Source organism: Nyctibius grandis, chromosome Z (assembly GCF_013368605.1).
Source record: "Nyctibius grandis isolate bNycGra1 chromosome Z, bNycGra1.pri, whole genome shotgun sequence".
In the NCBI taxonomy this organism is placed as follows: Eukaryota; Metazoa; Chordata; class Aves; order Nyctibiiformes; family Nyctibiidae; genus Nyctibius; species Nyctibius grandis.
Window position 1 is genome coordinate 30,480,427 of NC_090695.1, and position 8,663 is coordinate 30,489,089.

An 8,663-nucleotide genomic window follows, 5' to 3' on the forward strand; every position below is an offset into this window, starting at 1 on the left:
GCACTCATTTCCTGCTTCTCATGTGTACAGGTAACAGACACAGCTAAAGAGGCTGAAATGGTCTTTATGGCTTGGCACATCTCTAATAAAAAAAACCCCTTGATCATATGAAGAAAGGGACAGTGCTGGGATATAAATATTGCAGAAATTGGGAACTCCTGTGGCAAGCAGAACATCTGTTTATTACATTCTCCAGTGTTTTATTTTCAGTTGCTCGTGACAAAGAAGCAGAACTTTTACCAGTGCAAACCATGCTCAGTTGTAAACACAGCACTATCCTTTTAAGGTACCTTGAGCATTATAAAGCAGCAGCTTTATTATAGGCAAGTGACAGCGAGTCAGAAATCAGGCCACAGGAAAGATAGTTCGAGAACAAGCCACTTTTTATGAAGAAAGTATTTTACTTACAGGTGAGGGGATTTATTTCATGTGAACATAAATACTTTAAGCAGAATGAAGGAAAATTTTTAGGAAAGCTTCTTGTGGTAAAACAATCTGCACTAGAGTCCTTCACAAAATCCCTACAACAATATTAACCTACCAACACTCATGTCAAGGAATGAGTGCTGTATATTAGCACAATATCACTATTGAATGAGAAAGAGGACGTGTTCCAAAAAACATTATTGTTAATGGGAAAATCAGGAAAAAACACACTGGGCAGTGAAGTCCATAAGGAAATCCACTTGAGGCCACATCCAAGGTATTACTGTCCTTGGTTTAGTGTTCGTTTTATGTGCACCACTGAAAAGTGTTACATGGTGAACTCACTTCACTGTAATGCAATGCTGTTTTATTAAATATACCTTTGATGGGTCTCTGGGTCAGCCAGAGGCAATGAGGCAAATGTAAAACAAGGCAGTCATTCAGTAAAATGAAGATCCTACTCAAACTCAAAACAAACCAGAGCAAGGTAGCTCTACGCAGAAAGAGCACTGATTGGACCTACTGAGAAGGAACCAAATATGAGATTAGAAAACCAATCTACAGCCATTTGCACGACTTATTGCTCCCCAAATTCTTGCACGCTGGAGACAGGCAACCAGCTTCTCCACAGAAACTCCTTCCCAGAACACTGGTTTCCTGAACATCCACACAAAATGAGGTTCATCAAGGCCCTAGATTAAGGCAGCAAGGCCAGAGCAGACCACTGTGAGTGTCCTCTACTGCCTGTCTCCTAAAGATAAAGCACATGAGCTAGAGCAAATTAGACCAGAAATATTAGACATTAATGCCACCTCTCCCAACACTAATGATTTGTCAAAGTGCATGACATTAATCACTTCAATGGGGAAAAATGTCCCAATGCATATTCTTCCCATTATTACAGGAAGGTTACTGAATTGGATGAATCTTGTCCTTCAGTATCTAAGGTAACAATAGTAATCAGCAGAAGAGTGGTGCCAACAGGAATTTCCTGTCCTCTTTAAAGGAAGGACTTAGCTGAAGAGAGATGTACAAGAAATGCTCCCACAACTCTCTGCCTCTGGGCAGAGCAATCCCTACGCTTGCTCCAGATGCAGAGACAGTTAAAAGTACAGCATATAACCAAATGCCACAGATTTTACTTACATCCTACTTCACCAGATGCTGTCATTTATGAGGGGGGAGAAAGGGTCACAGAGAGCCCAGGCTAACTCCTAGATGTTCCTGTCCTGACAGCTTTAGCCCATCCCCGTAACTACTTGTTTTCCACTGGGAATTTCTCAGTCCCCTCCTGGCTCACTGGTACCAGCACTTGTGGCGTGCACAAGGTATGTCAAAGCTTACATTCCTGGTTGTGTTCTAACATGTGTTCGGTAACCTGACTGCATTTGCTCCTGTGCACCCAAGACATTTGGCATAATATTTAAACCCAAGCACACCTAGCATCCGAAGTCCACAACCAAGAGCAGCAGTGCCTAAACTGTATTTCTACAACTTGTATCAATATATGTATTTCTAAACATAAAGGCTAATTTAGACATGGAGGGTGACTTATTGTCTCATACTAACCTATTCAGCTCTAGTATTAGAAACAGCAAACAGGGAGGTAAGCTTTTTTAAGCAGGCACCTTGCCTATGTGTAATAAAGAAAACAGAAAAAGCAGCTGTTCACAGAAAACATCCCACCAGCAACCCAAACCCACACTAGCTCTCCCTCACTTCAAAATCAAGACCTTAGAATGTCCCAAATAGCAGTGCAGTTAGGACATTTTTAAGCCACAGAGTATGAATTTCAAGCCCATCAAAAGGGTTGCTCCACAGGTAGTGTGTAACATGGACTGTTTGTCATGAAGATAAAGATATCCTAGGAAAAATGTTAATTCCACTAGATACACTAGGCATTAACACAGACACTTTGTTTTGACTGCAAAATATTTGTCATTTGAGAATGTGAAAAAAGTGCTGTATTTGGCCCTAGCTTCACTTTCCAGGCAGACTTACAGTTCATCTGCTGATACAGTGCAGGGGAATAATCTAGTGTTGACTATAACCAAGAGAGTTCAAGGTAAAAAGTGTCAAAAGAAAGGCTTGAAATGTCCAAGAAAGAGGTAACTTGGAAAAAGTCGCTCTTCATATCAAAAAGCAGCTAGCAGCTAGCGATCCAGCATGAGAGGATCTCAGTTAAAAGGGCGTACACATCACCCACATATATCACAGACTACTGACATTACCAGACATCTCTGGACTAATCAGACACTAGTTAACTTTCTCCCACTGTCACCATTCTACTGCGTAGTGGCAAAAAAAGTTTTGAAAACATACATTGTACAAGATGAGAAAAAGAATAAGTCTCCTGAATGATAAGGGAGAAAGGTAATATTAAGTGTCTCGAAACCCTGAGACACCTGATGAGCGAGAGTGTTGGCATATGGCTCCCTCAAGTATTCCTCCTTCATTTTGTTGGGCCTCCTTCCACAGTCAAATACGATAAACAAAATACCTTTGACAACTTCAGCTTTTTGTGGAAGAGGAGTTCAAAGCCAAGTTGTGTGTGTATATGTGTGTACGTGGCATATGCATGCAAGGTGTATGCATAAGCAAATGGAAACTACTGCATCTTTTTTTTTGTTTCTGATTTTCTCCCACTAGATGGAGTTTGGTAACTTTGGTAGTTCCCACTGCAGCTGTGTTCCAATGCCATTATTAACAGTTATGTGTTTGTATGCATGATAGTGATGTTAACAATCTGATTGTGTTCAGTTATAAGTTCATTTTCGTGTCTACAGTGAAATATGTGTGCCAAGAATGGCCCAATACTCTGAGAAGGCAATGTATAGGTATTTGAGGATCTGTTCAAAAGCTGCCTTTGGATTTTGAGGTCACATATCTGGAAAGGCTAGTAAGCAGCAACTAACATGTTAATGAAGAAAGATGACATTAGAAAGTAAGAAATAGGCTTTTTTCTTGAGGAATGTAAAAAATTATATGGAGTGGAACCAAAATATAGTATGACAGTCTGGGTCTTATGTCAAATGTGACACCAAACCTACTTCTGCCTCAGTGCAAAAGCTGCCAGTAGCTCCAGCCAGCAGATAATATTGATTCATATGCAGAATCCCCAAGGCTGCATATTTTGGATTTGTCCTTTGATTTGCTTAACTTCATCAATGAAAACTGAACCCAAGGATCAAACCCAAGGACGTGATTTACTCTATCTCCATTCTTTCTACCAGTGGAAGCAGAGGGTACAGGGGCCCCTTGCTGTGGAAGGTGAATCCTACCCTGATTGAGCCCTGGTTTCACCTTTGGCTTCCCTTCTGCCTCTTCTGCTGCTGCTGCTTCTTCTGCTTCTTCATCACCATCATCATCATCATCACCACTGTTGTTGTTGATCCTGGACAGGATTAAGGTAGTGTTGCAATACAAACCATTAAATTATTCACTAATGAAGAATTCTGTGTTGTGCTTGACATGTAGTAGCGCATGATGACATCTTTCTTGACCTTAACCTGTTGATATGGCCTCCTTGACAACCTTTTGAACAGCCTCAGACGTTACATTAGCTTATACAGGAATTTCAGTAGGGTTAACCAAGAAGAAGCGAGAGGGACTTTTTACAAGGGTGTGTAAGTGATAGGACGAGGGGCAATGGTTTTAAACTGAAAGAGGGTAGATTTAGATTAGATATTAGGAAGAAATTCTTTACTGTGTGGGTGGTGAGACCCTGGAACTGGTTGCCCAGAGAAGTTGTGGCTGCTCCCTCCCTGGCAGTGTTCAAGGCCAGGTTGGATGGGGCTTTGAGCAACCTCATCTAGTGGAAAGGTGGCAGCGGGATTGGAGCTAAATGATCTTTAAGGTCCCTTCCAACCCAAACCACTCCATGATTCTATGATTCTATAAGAAATAAGGCAAGTGCAGTGCTACAAGAAAGCACTGCAGTTGGGAGCAGTGAAGCTGAGCCACGGGTAGCCACTGACAATGACCTCCTGGAAGCACCTGCCTCCTCAGAGGCCTCCCTTGGTGGAACTGCTGGTCTAACCAGAGCTTCAGAAATGCACCTGGCTTGACTTTCCCACCACACAATGGAAGCTCAGTGCTGCCTGTGTAAGGCGCCTGTGGTGCTGCCCCGTGCCTGCCTTCAGGTCAGCAGAAACAGGTGCTCAGGGCAAGTCCTGGTGACCCCCACCTGCCCACTGTGCTCCTCACCACTCTGAGCTGACCCCCAACGCAGACCCCAAATCCACCGAGCTGCCAGCGCCACGCAGAATTAGGGAAGGACAAACCCCTCCCACTTCGTCTTAACGTCATCCTATGGCGTCATCCAGCTATAACGTCACTGGGCACAAGCCGGCGGAGGAAGCGGGGGTGGGCTCGGGCGGGGGGGGCTGTGGCGCCAGAGGGGGCGGCGGGGGAGCCGCGCTGTGGCCGTGCTGACACTAGGTGGGGCCATTGGCCGGGGGAAGAAGCCCGGGGAGCGGCCTCCGGGGTCGCCAAGTCGCTTTCCGTCTGCTTCCCGTCCCACATGAAATATCATCCCCAGCTCTTACAAATCCATCCAGTCTTGGGCTGAAATGCCACCAGACTGCCTTATTCTATGTGAAGACAAGGTCATGCCTTTGATGTCCAGGTCAAATTGTGCAAGACAGCATTTACTTCAGATGGATGTTTGAATAATGTGCATTACAGTCATTTGTGACTGACTCTTTCTCCTCTAAGCTCGGCTCAGGGATGCATTCAAAGACAGTTGCAATTCCAGACATTTGGAAGGGAAAAATATAACCCTTTTCCCAAGGACCTCTCAAATATCTTGTACACACAGTTCACATTTTTGCCTGATCTTGTACTTTTGCCAATTTAAGGAGGAGGAGGAAGGAGCCCTGGGCTGAAGGACTGGAGTCACAAACCAGTTCTTCAGCATCAGTGATTTTTTGGGGTGCTGGTGAAACAAAGAAGCAATTGAAGTTCCTTCAGGGAGTAATTTTAATTGGTTGCAGATTAATTCAAATTGGGTCACAGTAACTACATTTTGGCCTGTGCTTTCAGGTCTTGGAAAGTGTGTAAAAAAAACGGAGGAGCGGTGCTGTCAAGGAGGTGAGGAGTCAGAGCACAGCCACTACAAGCGGGACGGTGGTGACTGTGTTGACTCTCACCACACCCGCAACCACAGTTATTTCCCCTATTGCCAGACCAATGGGACAGCAGAAAAAGTGAAAATCTGTTAAAACAGCTGCTGGCAGTGATGGCCAAATCTGGAAATACATGAATGCCAGACAATAATTCAACAAGCAGGATGTTTGCTTGAGATTTTGAACGTTAAATATATACTGATCACCTGGGGAATTAGTCATAGCTTTCCATAACCATACATCACGCAAGTCTGCTAAAACCTCATGCAGGGGAGGAGCAAGCACAGCCAGGCAGTGAGACCAGACCGTCTCACCTCCTGGCTCCTGCTACAGATCACTCTGTTCCCTTTTCAAGGCAACAGCAATGCAGGCATAGACTCTGATAGTGCAGGCTTGGGCCTGGGAAAGCACTGCTCCCTCAGAAGCCATTGAAGGTCAGAAATTATCCACTCCCTCACTCCTTACTTGTTTCAAAGTTCTGCAAAGCAACTCCAAATCCAGTCCAATCGCCACTCGCTCACAAGGATTGCAGTGATTAATGACAGTGACAGTTCACCCAGCATAGGCGAGAATAGCAGAAGGAGGAAGCAATCCCCTCCTCCCTTTGCACCCTCAGGAGTATTATCACCTATGTTTTGAAGTATTTATGTTTTTGACAAAAATTCAAAATAAATTTACTTCTCCTCCTCCCCCCACCCCCTGTACGTGATTATGAATTATTTGCCCACAGAGCTAAAATAAGCAAAATACATGTGGCTGAATGTACCTCTTGTGTATACCTCTGCAGACTCTTAGAAAAAAAGAAATTACAGAGAATGAGCAAGTAAGAAAATTTGTAACTTACACATAGCTGACCACAACTGTACTAGTGACTAAGCCACATAGTTTAAAATGTAATAGCTAGATGTGAGCTGGGCCAAATCTATAAAGGGTGTTAAAGTTTCCTGGAAAGTGTTCTGCAGTAAGTATGAAGCCATGTAGAATAATTTTCTGTAGCTTAGGAACTGTTCATCTTGAGAAAGTGTTGCTTTTCAATACGTATAATATGCAGCTGTACCAGACATTAAGCATTGCCCTTATCTTACCAGAGAACAAGACAGGTTCAACATGAGAACCCATCGATTTCTGTTCCCAGGGAAGATGCTAGTCGTGCTCAGAGCACCCTCCAGGAGCTTGCTCCTAGAAAGCAAGCCAAGAGATTAACATGCAGAGGCAAAGGCGCAAGAACCTAAATTTTTACTGCAGCACTCCCTCAGGTATAATGCCCCATTAGGATTGCTTCTGCATCCCTTGTCACGTCAGTCATGTAGCCCTTATAAATGATAAAAATGTCTAGATTTGACAAGTAACAAGTATGTCTCTCTGTATTTCTGTGTATTTTGGTGTCTCCTTTATATTTCTCTATATATGCTGAGTTTTGTCTCTCTTTTTATGGTGTATTTTCACTGTGGCAAGAAGGAATCTCAGCAATGTGCAGGCAAGGCAGGGGCACTAGGCTCCAAAGAAAGATATTTCTGAAAGGGGGTTTGAGCTTCGCCACATGCAAGAAGGCAGGAAAGTAACTTCTTCCATTAGTTACTACAAGCACCTTCACAATCACACTGCTGCAGCGCTACTCACTCTCACACTGCCTCTCTCCTACCACACGCACCCACTCCTGAGTGGGCTGCAGCTCCCAAGCTGAGATGTGTACTGCTGAGAGAAGTGCCAGCATGTGCTCACCTCCCCCGGAGAGATCGGGAGCAGACAAGCTCCTCCCGAGCGTGCAGACCTCCCTGCCTGAGCCGCACAAGTGGGGCCGTAGGGGCTTAGAAGAAACGATAGGCTTTCCTGTGTCTTAAGTTCTGCTTTCTCACTTTTCCTCAACCTTTTGCCAACTCATGTATTCACTGCCCTTAGGTAAAAGAAGGGCAATTAGTACAATTTTATCACAAGATTTCTGGTTTTATCTGGGTGTCGCGGAGGAGAAAGTTGGAATGTAGGAAGCCTATAGGCTCAGAAATATGACAGATTGAAAGAACCCAAGCAGTGTTTACCTTAGGTCTCACAATTTTTAGCCATTCTATGACAGTGGCCAACTCAGGATTACCTCAGGATTATCCTGACTTTAGCTTTTCAGGGAACTCTCTTGCTGAAGATGGGCACTGTTGAGCTATTGAAAATAGCCTCTCTCTTTGGGAGAGAAAAAAAATAGAAACAAGATCTTGTACAAAATGCTGTGGTAAATACCATGCTCTGCTCTCATATTTACAGAGCACTTAATTTTTTTAAGAACTTTCAGATAATAATCATTAAATCCTTGTAGCATGTATCTTTATCTCATGGAGAGGGAAAAAGAGACACCTTAAATTTAAACTGACCTATGTGATCTTTCTCAGGTTAGTGGGCAGAGCAAGGATGTAACCTTGCAAAGGTTCCTGCTACCTATCCCTCAGCTTATTCTCCTGCACCACTTGCAAAGACAAAAAATAGCAAACCACACTCCCAAAGATGCTGTAAATATTTTCTTTCTATTGCAGCTTCAGGAGACCCTGGTCTCTGGCAGCAGACCTCCTTAAAGTACATCTCCCTCTGTAGGTGCCAAAGTTTTCTGTGTATGTGATTATCTGTATCCATCCTGTACAGGATCTGCTTCCTGGTAGTGCTCTACAGGGTTTGATCCTCCACTTAAGGTCAAGATTCATCCTGCATACAAGCATGCCTGGTGTATAGCTGTGGCTGTGGCTATTGTAGAAATGAATGGCATTAGTCTCTAGTAAGGGACACAACTCTTAACCGAGATTCCTGTTGTATCCTATGTGCAACAGCCCGCAGGGAGTTGTTGAGTCATGCACCAAATCTGCCTGTGACAGTGCAGAATGCTGCAGGAAGCATGTTAATGAAACACCATTTAGGGTGAAAAGACTTGTCTTTGTTATCTTCCAGTGGCAGACTAGTGCGAGAATGTGAAAATACTGTATTAAGTTAGTTGTTATAGGAAAGGGAGAAGAATGATGCTTCAGAGTTATATGTCCACTAAAATTGAAGTTTGGATAGTATGCATTCAGAAATAATTTTATTTTCCAGTAATGACAATACGCAATATCACCTAAGAAATGAAATTGAAGAATT